Source organism: Anabrus simplex, chromosome 2 (genome assembly GCF_040414725.1).
Source record: "Anabrus simplex isolate iqAnaSimp1 chromosome 2, ASM4041472v1, whole genome shotgun sequence".
In the NCBI taxonomy this organism is placed as follows: Eukaryota; Metazoa; Arthropoda; class Insecta; order Orthoptera; family Tettigoniidae; genus Anabrus; species Anabrus simplex.
This window is the reverse complement of record NC_090266.1, coordinates 952,534,293-952,551,819: the sequence shown is the minus strand read 5'-3', so window position 1 is coordinate 952,551,819 and position 17,527 is coordinate 952,534,293.

The following is a 17,527-nucleotide window of genomic DNA, read 5'->3' as shown; positions in this document are numbered from 1 at the left end:
CATTTTCGTAGCGAATACCGTAGGTAGTGTCAGTTTGTCCTGTAAAAAGTTCTTCTATATAAGGTGCAAAGAGAGATCCATAAGTATCTTGAATAAAAGTTCTAAACTGATTGCGATACTCTGGTGTAATCATAACCTCAGACAAAGATGGTAGATTTTGCGTCGATGTAGTAGGTGTTTCAGCAATAACATCTGTAGTTAAAAACTCAACACGCTTAGATGGTGATGTATCATTAAGTTCTTCTTCTTCTTCCTTATCTTCCTCTTCCTGATCTACATCCTGCTTCTTCTCTTCCTTATCTTGTTCATGCTTTTCTTCTTCTTCTTCATGCTTCTATTTATGATATGATGTTTGCATAGAAGCAAAACTTGAAGTAGACTGCGGTAATGAAGTAGAATTAAAAATTTCTTTGAGTGGTGTACTTAGTTGTGTTTTTAAAAAATAAATCCGTGTCTGCTTGAATACGTTTAAGCTCTTTAAATTTCCGTCGAATATTGTTTCGAGCTTGGATGATATGTTTTGTGATCTCCTTGCTAGATGTTAACATGATGATGGTTTTTAATCAAGTAGTTACTGTAATTCTGTGTTAATGCATATAAAATGATCGAAACCCATGCGATATCGTCCATGCTGTACAACACTTTCTTTATCAATAACTAAAAAGCTGTAACGGTGTAATGACCAACATTTAGCACACATACGTTTAAAGTCATCGAATGTCATATCAGTGTTAACATGATCGTTATACACATGTCGCATGTTGCGTTCATCTTGCCGAAAAAGCACAATAACATTTGCGTTGTCGCGTATCAACTGCTTAGGCGCACGAGAATAGGTTTGGCACAAATAGATGCAATCAACATATTTATGCCGACCCATATTAAAGAATGCACGAATAACGTTTTGCTGTTCTGTTGCGACATCATCAAAGATCATAAGAGAATTAGGAAGCACATCGTCTGTTGATGGTACTTGCTCATGCGAATTAAATTTAAAATATCTTATTCCATCTTTAACTAGATCGTGCATTACAGTTTGTAGAATAGAATATAGCGGCTGATAGAGTGACTTCGCGAAAACCTAAATATTCTCGAAGCGTACACCATTTACAGATGTAATAAGTGTGAGTAAAAGATTTGTTTTCCCGCATCCCGACGGACCTGATATAATACATCGAACAGTAAAAGGAAACAACGTTCCATGACGTTTTCTTGTAATTGTACTAGAACTAGATAAGAGATGTGGTACAATGTCGGTGACAGGTAGTGTGTCTTGCTGCTTTATAATCTTCATGATAACTGAATCATAAAGTACGTAATAGTAATATATATATTAAACGAAACAAGGGGCAACGGTTAGTTTATGATTTGCTCTTGACTAGTAAAGTCGTGTACAGCATGGTGAAACAACGATATCCAAACGACATGAAGAAGAAGAAGAAAGTAAACACTGTTGGATGGAAAGATGTTATAAAGGCTGCGCAAAAAGCTATTCGAGGGGAATACAATCCTCCTGTAGCTATTATTAAAGCGTTACGCTCAGCAAGAGCGAGAATTTCTCCAAAGTGCAGAGCAATATTTAGTAAACGTGCACGAATTATTCCTGTACCAAAACGAGGAGGATTTCTTCCTGCGCTGTTTGCTGGCTTAGCAGCTTTAGGGTCATTGCTAGGTGGTGCTAGTGCTGTAGCGAGAACTGTAAAAGCTGTAGAAGAAGCGAAACAACAGTTGAAAGAGAGTGAACGTCATAACAAGACGATGGAGGCAATTGCGTTACGAGGCAAAGGTGTGAACATGAAGCTAGCGCCATACAAGAAAGGGCTTGGTATCTACATTTCTCCAAAAAACGTCTATTAAATGCACTGCCATATCGAGCTCTAACGCATGATGAAGTTTTTACGTTTGCTAAACAACTAGGAATTCATTATTTTCGAGGAGTGAATATGCGCGATCAACTACCAGCGCGTCCACGTGAACGTGAAAGTGCCGTAATTAACTTGGACGACAGTCGTGGACCTGGAACTCATTACGTTTCTTATGTAAAACGTAAATCTAAAGTATGGTATTTTGATAGCTATGGAGACTTACCTACTCCTTTTGAGCTCATACGTTATTTCGGAAGCAGTGCAGACATTGTTTACAATAAAAACCGTGTGCAAAACTTTAATACACGCATGTGCGGACGATTATGTCTTATGTTCTTATATCAAACCCAGACAGTAGAGAAAGTGCATTAGTGTCTACGTGATGACGAACAGTGATAGAACGTTTGCTGTACGTGGAGAAGGACCTGAAACAACCGTCTATTTTAATCCACCAATCGAACTTGGTTATCAGCCGCATAGTCTTGGACTAGTATCGTTTGAAAGCTACAATAAAATCTATAATGTGCGTGATGGTGTAAACAAGTTCTATTACGATGAGTATGTGCTAACACTACAGTTATACAGTAGACGATATTCACGACTATATTGAAAGTACGTTAATTGATCAGTTTGGGGAAGATAGTTTTAGTAATCATAATTACAAGTTCTCAATCACTATAAGCAACATTACACATAAATGTGTTATTGAATCATCATTTAAGATTGACTTCAAATCACAACCTGATTCGATTGGACCACTGCTTGGATTTTCATCGAGGGAGCTCCTACCGAACGTACGTTACGAGTCTGATCAACCTATAAAACTCTTCGATGATTATAATGTGAACATTACTTGTAATATTATTACAGACTTGAATAGTAATCTACAACATTCGCACGTCCTGCATGACTTTATTGTTACAGAGGAACGTGGATATACTATTTGTGAGAAACCAGCAGTAGTTCTTTATCATCCTGTGTCTGTAAAACACATTAGCAACATTACTCTTAGACTTGTAAATAAACATAATCAGCTTATTCATTTAGATCAGCACGCGTACGTAGCTTACAAACTACATCTTAAACCAGTATGAAAACCATCTATAAAACACGGTGTACATTCCGAAGACATACTACATGTGTGCAGAGACTCATCGAGTTAACGGATACCCATAAGCAGATACTCCAAGATTTAAGATATACACTACTACAAGAGAATGGAAGAAATGCTAGACATTACGAATACAGTAGAAAGTCGTGAAGGTGTAGTACGAAGTGAGCTTCATTCCTATCAACCTTTTACGTTTGGATTAAATAACAATGATGAAATTCATTTTATTATTAATCAGCAAGATGTTTACACCTTACCACACGAAAGCTACCTCTATATTGAAGGACGACTAGAAAAGTCTGATGGAAGTGGACCAAGCACTTCACAACTAAACAACCATGCTCTAGCCTTTCTATTTTCTGAAGCGCGATATGAAGTAAATAATGTTGAAATAGATCGAACGAAGAATGTTGGTATTACAAGTGCAATGAAAATCTACCCTTCTTTCTGTGATGAAGAAAGTAATCTTTTGCGGATGGCTGGATGGTGTCCAAAAGCTACTAACAACTGGATGAATAATGGGGATGGAACTTTTACGGGTATGTTATCACTGAAACATATTTTTGGATTGGCAGAAGACTTTACACGTATTATAATCAGCGCAAAACAAGAGCTTATTCTAATCCGTGATCGAAGTGATTACAATTCTCTTAAAGCAGTAGAAACACCAGTAGAATCGAAAATAACACTGCATCGTATACTGTGGCGGATTCCACATGTAACCTTATCTGATCGTGAAAAACTTCGATTGCTCAAGATTGTAGAAAATGATACACCATTACCTATACGTTTTAGAAGTTGGGAGCTGCATGAATATTCTGTGTTACCACCTACAAACAAGCATAGCTGGGCTGTTAAAACATCACGTTTTACTGAGAAGCCCTTGTACATTATTTTTGGATTTCAAACTAATCGAAAAATTCAATCACGAAAAAGATAGCTCACAGTTTGATCACTGTAAATTAAGACACGTTATACTATATCTCAACAGAATTACGTATCCCTACGAAAACATAGACATTAACTTTGAGAAAAAAAAGTTTGGGATGCTCTATGACATGTTTTGTAAATTTCAATCATCGTATTATCAGGAAGAAGATCGTCCGCTATTTACACCTCAAGAATTTAAAAATAAAGCACCGATTGTAGTTATAGACTGCTCTTATCATGAAGAATCTATAAAAGAATCTCCAGTTGATATTCGTTTAGAATTTGAAACATCTGAAAACATTCCTGCTAACACAGCAGCCTATTGTCTTATTATTCATATGAGTGATGTTACTTACCATCCGCTAACGAATATTGTTACGAGACTATAAATAAGAATAGATCTTTATCATTTTCATTAGTGTGTGCTTCGACATCGTACGCTATGGAACAAAACTGTAAATGTGCATGCTGTTTGCATGCTCATACGCAACACCTTATTTATCGTACACGAGTGAGTGAGGCTATTAAGATGTTCTATAAACATCGATCGTCGATGCCGAAACATCTTACTCAATACTTACCACCAGGATTTTTATCTACGTACGCTGCCTCTTACGTACATAATTTTTGGGACATCCTTCCTCTACACAGTAAGATGTCGATCGAAGTAGCTTTATGCAGAACTTGTGAACGACATTACAAGCATCGAGGTGAAAATGGTGATGATGATTGGGATGGACAAAATCCGAGGATTGAACACTGTACACAGTGTATGAATGAACTTTCTCTAGTACCTCATGATGATGATGATGATTCCGAAAAGGAATAACAACAAGGTAAGAAGTATATGATCTTCTCTGTAAAGCATAACATACTTAGTATAATATATTTCTAAATGTTTTGTTTAATTTGAATGTTGCAGGAGGCATTTCAGAAGCATACGTTGTTAAGAAGCACACCAACCTTGTTAGCAGCAAAAACGAACACTGTTGTAGTACATTTGTAAATAAATATTTGATCGCATTCAAAAATGTTGTACTTATTGCATTGCTTTACACCGACTTACTCTTAAGAAAAACGATCAGGTCTAAACATGCACAATGACGTCATCACTGCAGCACGTGCTTACTCTAGCTTTCCCGATGCATGTTTAAACTTGTTCGAATTTACCGCCACCACATTCCTTTACACCGACTTACTCTTAAGAAAACGGACAAGTCTAAACATGCATGATGACGTCATCACTGCAGCACGTGCTTACTCTAGCTCGCCTCCCCCCACCCGATGTATGATTAAACTTGTTCGAATTTACCGCCACCACATTTCAACTAAAGAGTGCAGCACCGAGGTAAGCGATGTAAGATGGCAGTAGCTAAAGATGGCAGCACTGTTCTCTCTGGATTAAAGATGGCTGCTTGTCAAAAAGATTTTTCAAATTATCCGCCACCACATTTCAACTAAAGAGTGCAGCACTGAGGTTTGCGATGCAAGATGGCGGATGACAGCTGTTAGAAAAGCATCTAGATATTAAATTGCTCGCTACTACGATAAAGATAGCAGCACGGTGCTCAAAGATGGCTGCTTGTCAAAAAAGAATTTTTTCAAATTATCCGCTACCACATTTCAACTAAAGAGTGCAGCACTGAGGTTTGCGATGCAAGATGGCGGGTGACAGCTTGTCAAATAGATTTTTTCAAAGGTACGTAGCTAAAGAGGGCAGCACTAAGGTTAGCAATGCAAGATGGTGGATGACAGCTGTGACGTAATAATTACCCGCAAGATAGCAGCACGATGCTCTTTTTATTAAAGATGGCAGCTTGTCAAATAGAATTTTTCAAATTAACCGCCTCAAAGGTAAGTAGCTAAAGAGGGCAGCACTGTTCTCTCTGGATTAAAGATGGCTGCTTGTCAAAAAAGAATTTTTCAAATTATCCGCCACCACAAAGAGGGCAGCACGGTGCTCTCTTGATTAAAGATGGTAGATGACAGCTGAAGAGCACGCAGAATTTGTTTCCAAACAAGAGCACGTGGAATTTGCCGCCACCACATTTAAACTAAAGAGTGCAGCACTGTTCTCTCTGGATTAAAGATGGCGGATGACAGCTGTCAGAAAAGCACATGGTTTGTTTCCAAACAAGAGCGCGTAGAATTTGCCACCACCACATTTCAACTAAAGAGTGCAGCACTGTTCTCTCTGGATTAAAGATGGCGGATGATAGCTGTCAAAAAAGCGCATAGGTTTGTTTCCAAACAAGAGAATGTAGAATTTGCCGCCACCACATTTCAACTAGAGAGTGCAGCACGGTGCTCTCTGGATTAAAGATGGCGGATGGTAGCTGCAGCACGGTGCTCTCTGGATTAAAGATGGCGGATGATAGCTGTCAAAAAAAAGCGCATAGGTTTATTTCCAAACAAAAGAATGTAGAATTTGCCGCCACCACATTTCAACTAGAGAGTGCAGCACGATGCTCTCTTGATTAAAGTTGGCGGATGGTAGCTGTCAAAATAGCACGTGGCTTTGTTTCCAAACAAGGGCATGTGAAATTTGCCGCCACCACATAGAGTGCAGCCCTGTGCTCTCTTGATTAAAGATGGCTGCTGTCACGTGGAATTGTCTGTCACCAGAGTGCAGCACGGTGCTCTGTCGATTAAAGATGACTGCTATCAAAAAGCATTTTTCAAATTATCCGCCACCACATTTCAAAGGTAAGTAGCTAAAGAGGGCAGCACTGTGCTCTATGGATTAAAGTTGGCGGATGTCAGCTGTCAAAAAGCACGTGGATTTGTTTATCTCGCGCTAGTTAGGTTAAGTTTTTACCACTAAGGTTTAGATCCGCCAAGATGGCAGCACTGCCGATGACAGGTGACGAATTTGCAGCTACTGCGATAAAGAGGGCAGCACGGTGCTCTGTAGTTTAAAGATGGCGGATGACAGCTGTCAAAAAAGCATGTGGATTTGTTTATCTCACGCTAGTTAGGTTAAGTTGGTACTACTGAGGTTTAGGCCTGTCAAGATGGCAGTACTGAGGTTAGCGATGCGTTGTTGTCTGTCAAAAAGCACGTGGCTGTCAAAAAGCACGTGGATTTGTTTACCTCGCGCTAGTTAGGTTAAGTTGGTACCACTGAAGTTTAGGCCCGTCAAGATGGCAGCAGTGAGGTTAGCGATGCGTTGTTGTCGATGATAGCTGTCAAAAAGCACGTGGCTTTGTTTACAAATTCAAATTTCCCGCGGGTGGTGGAGGAGGCCTCTGGGAGGCCTCTGGCTGTGGTGGTGGTGGAGGAGGCCTCTGGGAGGCCTCTGGCTGTTGTGGTGGTGGAGGAGGCCTCTGGGAGCCGGAGGAGGTGGTGGCGGCCGAACTGTCCTATTATACCACTAACATCATCACCAGAGCCCCGTTATCCGCCACTTTCCTGGGTTCCTGCCGGGCCTTAATATTTACCGAAGCAGTCACGGGGCACGCTGTCCGCACTTGTACATCACCCCACCAGGCAATTACTTTCTGACGTTATCCATATTCCATGACGTGTATGAGGGGCTGGATATAGGGGATACTTGGGGTACTAATCCCTATCCTAAATCTAAATCCTTAGAGCTACGTACACATTGTTACAGATTCCATAACAACACAGGTCAATGGACACTTTCTATACCATATGAGATCGATGAATAAACGTGTTCTAAGCACTGAAATATAAACAAAAAGTAAATAAGGTAAACAAATCCAACTCCAAACAGAATGTGAAGGCCCATGGAGGAGTGGAAGCTAAAGAGTTTCACAAGTCGTAAACTCAGCACTGATTCTTAGCCATGTAGGCTACATGCCCGACCACCCTTACCCACAGAAAATGACCTAGTAATCATTTCTCGTGTAGACCGATTGAGACCCAGGACCATTCACCTCTCCAGAAATGGTGATCTTGGCTCTAAGTATTCCGATTGCTACTGGTTTAAAACATTGCATTAACACATGGCAGGTTTTCGTTCGGCGACGGAAGGATGGGAAAGGGCTACAATTGGGAAGATAATGGCCGCGACTTCAATTAAGGTACAGTCCCAGCATTTTCCTGGTGTGAAAATGAAAAACCAACGGTGGGATTCAAACCCACCATCTCCCGAGTGCAAGTTCATAGCTGCGTGATCCTATTCGCACGGCCAACTCGCTTGGTAAATGTTTCGACTCCCTAATGGTGAATCAAACCATCGTCCTTTGGAGTGAGCCACGTACGTCTCCGTCACCTTGGCCAGGCAACACCTACGGTAGTTGGTGAGAATGTCATAAATCCTTACCTTATAAAATGCAACTGCTTGACTTCAAAATCAATATTGTCTGCAACATCATTTGCTCAGTTATTACCTTCCTTCATAAAGAGCGCTTAAATTGTTAATATTCGCATTACAGTAATAACTCGTATCGTGCAACTTTGTACTAGATGAAACCCATCCGCTGTTAAATTCCCGTTTTATTGTGCTAATGTATTGTCCTATTGTCCGAGGTCTCGCAGAGTAATCCTGTGAATTTGCCCCGCGGTCATACTTGCCACACAAAATGGCTCATTAAAGAGGCACTCTTATCGCGGTGAACTGATAAAACCACAAAGGGTTTTAGACGTTGGGGTGAGGCCAAGCGACACTGTGCTCTTTGTGATTTCAAGAGGAGTTTCTCAAGTCTCTACAGGACTATATTAACGTGATGATTTGTTTCTTCATATTTAACGGAGATTACCTGAAAGAAACGAGGAACACACCCCACTTCGAAGTGGGGAAAGCATTTTTTTTCTGATACCATTAACAGCGCCACACAACATCTAATTTGCATGCTCAATGTTAATCGCTAATGGAAATCCTATCCACAGCAGATCGATAGAAATTTTACCTTTGGATGTTGCGAATAGCATTTGGTTCTGAATAGAAAGATGATCTATAGCAGGGCCTCTCAAACGCCCAAAATCTCACGCGTGCACACCGAGGCGCAGAGATTCTATGCAGAGTGCATCGGTCCGACTCGGCTCTGTTCGGACCAGCGTTTTGTCTCGGGATAACTCGGCTAATCTCGGCTAAGCTCGGCTCAACCCTGCTTGAATGGTGGAGCTCTGCAGAGCAAGTGAGAAAGGGGGAGACAGGCATAGGGAAAGAGAGGGACAGCGCTATTGCTCAAAATCGATGAGTGTGAGTCTGCACTTTCGTCAACCTAGCCAAGTCGTCTTTTGCACCTTGCGCCGCGCAATGCACCGGTGCCTGCGCTCTGGGAGGCCCTGGTCTATAGCATGGTCAAAGCAGAATTTTTACTTGTACTAAGAGCAGTGAATGAAGAACGAGGCATGGCATCGATCACAAAACTTCATATCATCTCAATGAAAAGCGAAATCCTTCGGTGTGTCAAACCATCCAGCACGATCAGGTGAATAACCACTCTTGAGGAATGCATCGTTGGACCACCTCGCTGTACAAATGTGACAGTATTTAATAAGTTGGATTGAGTGAAGTTTTGTGGTCAGTGCCGTGGCTCGTGGTTCATTCGTTGCTCAAGGAGGGAGTTAAAACTCTATCTTCATGACTTTGTAAACTCGGATGATGATGAAAATCATGGTATATCATTTCATTTCATCTCATCCCCGAACTCGTATCACGAAACGGAACTAAGGGTAGACATTCATAGTATATATCTCCTTCCATTAATCTCCGTTGCAAGATTTTCCATTCTTTTGAGTCATCCTGTATGTACAAATAATTGTCTAAACTTTAAGCTTAATAGGTCAAACAGAGAATTGAAAAGGCTAAAGGAGAGAGAAGAGCACAGTCGTTTAGTAAGCTGTGCGACTGGCTTACTCTGGTACCTCTGAGCTAACAAATGCTTTTACAGGACGTTGAATGGTGCAAGGTGATGGTTAGCGATGAATACCACATATGTCTTCTTCCAGACAATTGTCGGTAACGTGTTTGGAAGATTGAAGATAAGCATCATTCGACCCTGTGGCTGCCAGGAAATCATTATTCACCATGGAGCATTGGCCTTAGGTTTCCTTCGAGCCGGAAATCACAGACAGTGGCCATCACTATCCGGGACAACCCTTGAGATGCTAGTGTGGTGTATTACTTGCACTCCTGTAATAAACAATTCCATGTCTAAATCATGTCCCTTTGATTCACTCTTCCACGACTGATAATTTAACTCACCTACTTCCAGACGTAAAGCGAATTCGTGGACACGATCAAACTTTGACATTGGCGATCTCGTCACGATCTAACTTCTTTACAATGTCCGGCTCCATGGCTAAATGTTTAACGTGCTGACCTTTGGTCACAGGGGTCCCGGGTTCGATTCCCGGCAGGGTCGGATTGGTTAATTTCGCTGGCACGGGGGCTGGGTGTATGTGTTGTCCTCATCATAATTTCATCCTCATGAAGAAGCGCAGGTTGCCTACGGACGTCAAATCAAATGACCTGCACCTGGCGAGCCGAACATGTCCTCGGATACTCCCGGCACTAAAAGCCATACGCCATTTTGTTTCTGTACAATCTTTTCAACAGGATAAGACAAGCTTCCAGTCCGTAGACATTGTTTTGCTTTTGGGAGGTAAGACTACGTGCAGGTTTTTTCTTTTTTTGCTAGTGGATTTACGTCGCACCGACACAGATAGGTCTTATGGCGACGATGGGATAGGAAAGGCCTAGGATTTGGAAGGAAGCGGCCGTGGCCTTAATTAAGATACAGCCCCGGCATTTGCCTGGTGTGAAAATGGGAAACCACGGAAAACCATCTTCAGGGCTGCCGATAGCGGGATTCGAACCTACTATCTCCCGGATGCAAGCTCACAGCCGCGCGCCTCTACGCGCACGGCCAACTTGCCCGGTGTGTGCAGGTTTGTTTACATTTATAAACAGATTTATCTACTAAATTAACATACACATTTAACATCGAAGACTGTCCAGGAGATTTGCAGAAGTGATGAAAACCATATCTGCTAGTTGTATTATAATGTTCCACGTAATTAGTAATTTGCCTTGAAAAATCACCTTAATACGATATGTTGGCAATTCAAAACAGATTTAAATTGTTGCAATTCACAAAAAGTAGGACAAAGAGAGAGTTATAACGTCATCTGGCATCTTGTGCATTTCGTTGACTGTAAAACTAATACGGTCTTTCTGTTTTTCATATGCCCCTGGTGTTAATTTTTAACGTCCCATTAATTTCCACGGATTTTAAGAGACACTTTGTTGCCGAAATTTGATTGTCTCACGTGAGTGCTCTCAAATGGTACCAACTTCGGGTGGAATCGAACCCACTGTCTTGAGAACAAAAGGAAGACGACTAACCGACTGAGCCACTGAGACTTTTTGCTAATGGCTTTACGTCGCACCCACACAGATAGGTCTTATGGCGACGATGGGATAGGAAAGGGCCTGGAGTGAGATGGAAGCTGCCGTGGCCTTAATTAGGCCTGGTGTGAAAATCGGAAACCACGGAAAACCATTTTCAGCGCTGCCGACAGTGGGATTCGAACCCGCTATCACCCGGATGCAAGCTCACAGCCGCGCGCCTCTAACCGCACGACCAACTCGCCCGGTAGAGAGAATTATTTTTTACTAGCGGTTTAACGTCGCACTATAACATCGAAGGTTTTCGACGACGGAAGAATGGGATAGTAGCGGCTGTGGCCTTGATTAAGGTACAGCCCCAACATTTACCTGATGTGAAACTGGGAAACCGTGGGAAAAACATATTGATGGCTGCCAACGGTGGGATTCGAACCCACCATCTCCGAAATGTAAGCTCACAGCCAGCTCGCTCGGAGCAACGGAGATAGACACGTGAGTATACCTTCGATAGAGACTCCATAACAACATTTCGCCCATTCTTAAAAAAATTAGGAGATAACTTAATAACAGAATTTGACTGATATTTTAGACAGACACAGTTGTACAGTGCCATATCTTGTATATCCTGTAAAGAGAAAGAGGGAAAAAGAGACGTAGGACTGCTCGATGCTTTACTACAGTAATTTCAATCTACAGAACTGAAATCTCTCTATTAAATATAAATATAAATAATAATGACTAATGGAATTTGGGAGCCATACATATACAAATAAATAATTCTTAAACTTTGCAGGCTGTTGAAACTCATCTTCAGGGTCGTTGCCTTGCGACAAGGAGATCTGAATCACTTGATACCTAAAAAATTAATATTGGAAAAGGAGTCCATCTGGTAATTTCCCCCACCCATAGAAATTAAACAGAATATATATTAATCTCATACAATTTACTTAGTCAATTAAACCTGTATTTACCTAGCAGAGCTCGTCGTGATACACCCTTGAACATATATAACAAAATAAAGAGAATATTGATATAAATAATAAATGTCTTAATTTATGAAATAACTCTCTCTCAATAACTGGTACTCAGTTTATTCCGCAACGCAAAAAATATTCACACGCAGTCATGACTCATTTTTCAAGAATGGACTCCACTTTGCTGATGGCGTTGGTATAGTTTGAAAAGGCCCAACACGTTACCTTACGTAGACTCTCCGTAGAATTATATATGGCTAACATTCATAACCATAGAATGTTGTTACACTCCAGCATCTTTCTCCCTGGTTCCTTCAACAGCAGATCTCGAACTCCCAACATGGCATGGGACATCTTCCTCACAACTCGTACAAAACACCTCTCAGATTACCACCAGTATCACCTCTGCACACTGCAAGCTGCAACTTCCAACTGCCGACGCGTGCTTGCACCACACTAGCCCAAGCCAACACAACAGCATCTTAAAATAGCCCAGTTCCTGGAATTTTCCACCTCAGCTCCGTCAACACGTAAACCCCCGCTCGGAGACTCGTCACGTACACAACCGGGAGATAAACTGAGTGATCGAAACACACTAGTCCCAAATAAAATATAGAGAGTATCCATAATAACGAGAGTTCCAAAAAGAGTTACTAAGCCGCGACGGCTAAATACACACATAAATGAAATATACACATGAATAAATAATAATAATAATAATAATAATAATAATAATAATAATAATAATAATAATAATAATAATAATAATAATGACAATAATAATAATAATAATATCTGACCGGGGTTTGTCAGGTTACAGAACAGCCATGAATTACTTGACAGATACATCGAGGACATGTATCGTTTCTTTGTTGAGCACGTGGGGAGAGCAAAGCATGGTTTATGATACGCACATAATATTGCTGCCATAAACCTAGTGTCTGATTAAACGCATAGCTGGTCTCAGAGCTTATTGCAAACCGCAGATCCAATCTACATGCGCTCTATTACTCAACGAGTAACTCCAAATTGAACCAGGTTATTGGTTTTTGTGTCAGTAGGAGTATCGCGCTGTGTGACCATTCCCTTTCTTTCGTCAAACATTGATATTAATTTTCTCTGAAAATGGCGTTGAATATATAGCTCTAAATGTATGTTCTAATGTATTAAATGATTGCATTTAATGTGTAATTCTGTCAGCCTCAGTTCTTAATTCTGTTAGATGTGCTTCATTCTATAGTTTTAACTGATACTTCATGCGAAACTGTTGAGAATATTGCATGGTGTTAAAATACCAGTGTAAAGCTATACTGAACTAAGTACCAAAAGGTATTTTTGAGGAAAAACAACGTTGAATGGCTATAGCCGGGTATGACATTGAAAATTACCCCTGAATGAAATTGGACAAGTCATATACCATTCGTCAGACTTTTATTAGAGAAACATTCATGCCAATTTACAAACCGCTATCGGTAACCTAAGAGGAATTATCAGCTCGAAAGTGCAGACAGGGTCTAGGTGCATCTCTGCGAAATCCGACATAGAATTTTTTTTTGAAATATCAGGGGTCTGTGGGATATCATTACAAACATCCTATAATATTTGCAAAGTTTAAAGTTAAATATGACAAGTTTCATGGCATTTTTATTGTTTATAATGTAATACGTTTGTTAAGAACAAATGTAAATATTCTAATAACTAACGCCCTTTGTATATGGTATATGGTATCAGTCGCAACCCTCTCCGGTGGGTGGTTATAGTGAAAGAAATGAAATATTAACCCTGCAGTATGGGTTGCCTATTCTACAGCAAAGACGTACTGTAGCAGCGTTTCCCTTTCAACCCTACAGGATTTTCAGTGAAGAACACATATGCACAATTATTTATTTGTTGAATATCCTAAAAGTTTGAACCCTATTGTGCATTACTATATGCCCATTTATCAACGAGGACAGCGATGAGGATTATAAGCATAGCTCCTTTTCTTTTGTTGTGTCTGTGGACGATAATCGGTTATTGCATATACTGTTCAGCGATCTGTTGTAGGTTATATACTGATGAGCTGTACAAAAACACAGATGTGTAGTTTAACGTCCATGTGCATAAGGTTTTGTTACAGCTTAGATATAGTTCATTATTCACATGGTACTCCGCAGATAAACACAGGGCACATGTTTTGTTTTATTAATTGTACTTTTTAAAGTTTATACCCATACGTATACAGGTGTTATAAACGTCTTTGATATAAAAAAGAAAAGAGGAAAACAATGAGATACCATGTCAGTAGTTTAAACAGCAGGTTATTTTTATAACCCATAGACTCATACAGTTTGTAAGATCATGAATAAACGTAGGCTAAAAGTGGTCATATTCATTGATATGATTCTACATATCTTACTTTTTAAACGCAGTTTTAATAATAGAAATTAAATTTCAGCTCAATTGTGTGGCCTCTTCATAATCATCATGCCCATAGTGTTGGTAACCCCAGGAGCAAAGAAGTTAAAGATATTCTATAAAGATATTGTTTCGCTCGTGAAATATGCATGCACCTGGTTTGTTATGACTGACTGACATCTCAGTGACTTGATTATTTAGTTCATTATAGCTGACTCACTTTTTGTGATAAATGTGCATGATATTTGAAGGAAATAATAAGAGTTTATTAGATACAATTTAATTCAGTATGTTATTTAACTGGCTTTAGGATATCATTACATGTTTATATGTGTTAACAATCTGAAGAAACATAAACAGAATCACTACATTCAGTCACTTGCTGAAGCGAATACATTGTTCTCAACATCAATGTCAGAATTTAGGAGATCCACACCATAAATGAAATCTTTATGCACCAACAGGGACTCGTAAGATTCATAACGAATTGGAATAACATCCATACTTACTCTCAGATGTAGAAGGCAGGTACTCATCTGTCCCTAAGGCAATGGCGGATCTGATTTGCAGGTATCATCTAAAGCTTCTTCTTTATGAGTAAAACAAACGTAGGGCACTTTACTTCCCGTCACATTTTTTCGCATGGTAGTTCCCACCGCTTTATCCGTATTGTGGCAAACATAGGCTCAGTTAAAATGAATTATCGTCATAAAACTTGATTCTATCAATATATCACCTTCCTTGTATTACATGTTGTGCAACGTATCTACTAAGGAAGTGTGGGCCAGTTAATTCATTATTACTCTACGGATTTACGCCGGCCTGTTAGTATCGTATTCTTAGAACGGGGGAAGATCTGAACGTGTTGGGCAGTTGTATATAGGATCATTCCGCAAAGAGTGTTATTGTTGAAAAACCACCTGCAAGCTAAACTTTGACTTCATCCCTCTATAAAGTAATGTCGTTATCAGCAGAAGATATACCTAGCTCTAATATCGATGGTGTGGCATCTTCCTAAACATCATTTATTAGAAGTCCACCGTGTAGCTACCCCTGAAGAAACGATGCCAACAATATTCTATATAGGCTACCACTTGTGAAATAAGCATTGGGTCGCATATATCTCTCCAGAAGGGTGTCTATCATTTTAAATCTCTGTTGCACGTATATTGCAAGAGTTCAATGTATGTAAATTGTTTCACTCCCACTCAAGAAAAAACTTTGAACTTTCAGACAACTCAATGTCGTCTTGAGTACATATTATAAACCTGAGAAAAAAGAATAAATAACTGCTAAACATTCGAAGATCTAAGGTTTCAATTTTGGCGCTTGTAATGGCGATAGGTGAAGTACAGATTTTGCTTTAGACTTTTCCGGTGTAACATTATGACAGTAAGACTGAACTATAGTTCTTCTTCGGACATCCCCATCCCCATATTGGTGGCATGCGTGAATGTAACTTTCCTTCGGAATAACACGATGATGGTAAGCCTGAATGCAGCTTCCCTTTGGACTTTTCATTATTACACAATGTGGTCAGCTTGAGTGCAGCTTTCAGCTGTGGTTGAGTGTTAATCTCTACAGGGTGGAGCAGGAAGTTTAGAGGGAAAGAGTATCTGAATGTATATTCTTTATATATAGGCCTATTTTGTTTTATCTTCTGATCATGGAATCTTAAGAATCTCTCAATAATGATCATTACTCGAAACAATTTCATAGATAAATCATATTATAGGTAACTGTAGGCTTTAGAACTGCATGGAAAGTATAATTCCAATAAAACGAATCTCTTCTCCCTAGTAGCTGAACTTGCGTAGTTGTAGGATGGGGGTGTCATTCATTCATTCATTCATTCATTCAAGAACACTTCCGAAGTGTTGTTGGCTAGGCATTCACCATCTATCGTGAGAATAATGGGAACTATTCCGGAGCTGTCGATTAACAATTAAGAGTGAGTAATTGTGAGACACCCGGATCAGAAGATTTAATGACACGTTTAAAAACAGGGCAAAATTCCAACATATCAGCATCTCTCAAGATTTATAATAATTTAAGGGACGTAACGTACTATTATTACCATCGACGTCAAGAACAATAGTTACTCGTACAAGGGAGTATGCGGTACGGAATATATGACTGACATATTTCAGAAACATAAATGCGAATTTTACTCCTAAAATATGAACAGATATAATAATAATTTCGTGTGGCTATTTCTAGCCGAGTGCAGCCCTTGTAAGGCAGACCCTCCGATGAGGGTGGGCGGCATCTGCCATGTGTAGGTAACTGCGTGTTATTGTGGTGGAGGATAGTGTTATGTGTGGTGTGTGAGTTGCAGGGATGTTGGGGACAGCACAAACACCCAGCCCCCGGGCCATTGGAATTAACCAATGAAGGTTAAAATCCCCGACCCGGCCGGGAATCGAACCCGGGACCCTCTGAACCGAAGGCCAGTACGCTGACCATTCAGACAACGAGTTGGACAAATATGAACAGATTAAAAACATACAACCTGTTTTCCAGTCAGCGACTGAGTCAGGGATGGAATGAATGAAGCCCCCATCTTGCGGCGAGGATAGGAATTGTGCCGGCTGCCGAAGCCTGTCGCAGTCCTCTGGGGCAATGATTAATGACTGACAGATGAAGTTAAATGATATTGGAGAGTGTTGCTAGAATGAAAGATGACAGGGAAAACCGGAGTACCTGGAGAAAACCTGTGCAGCCTGCGTTTTGTGCAGCACAAATCTCACATGGTGTGACCGGGATTTGAACCACGGAACCCAGCAATGACAGGGCGACGCGCTGCCACCTGAGCCACGGACGCTCTTCTAAGCAATAAATTATAAATCTTTAAATTAACGTCTATAAAATAATAACAATAAATGTTAAGTAGTTCGTGTTAAGTGTAAAATTTAGCCTACATGTTGGC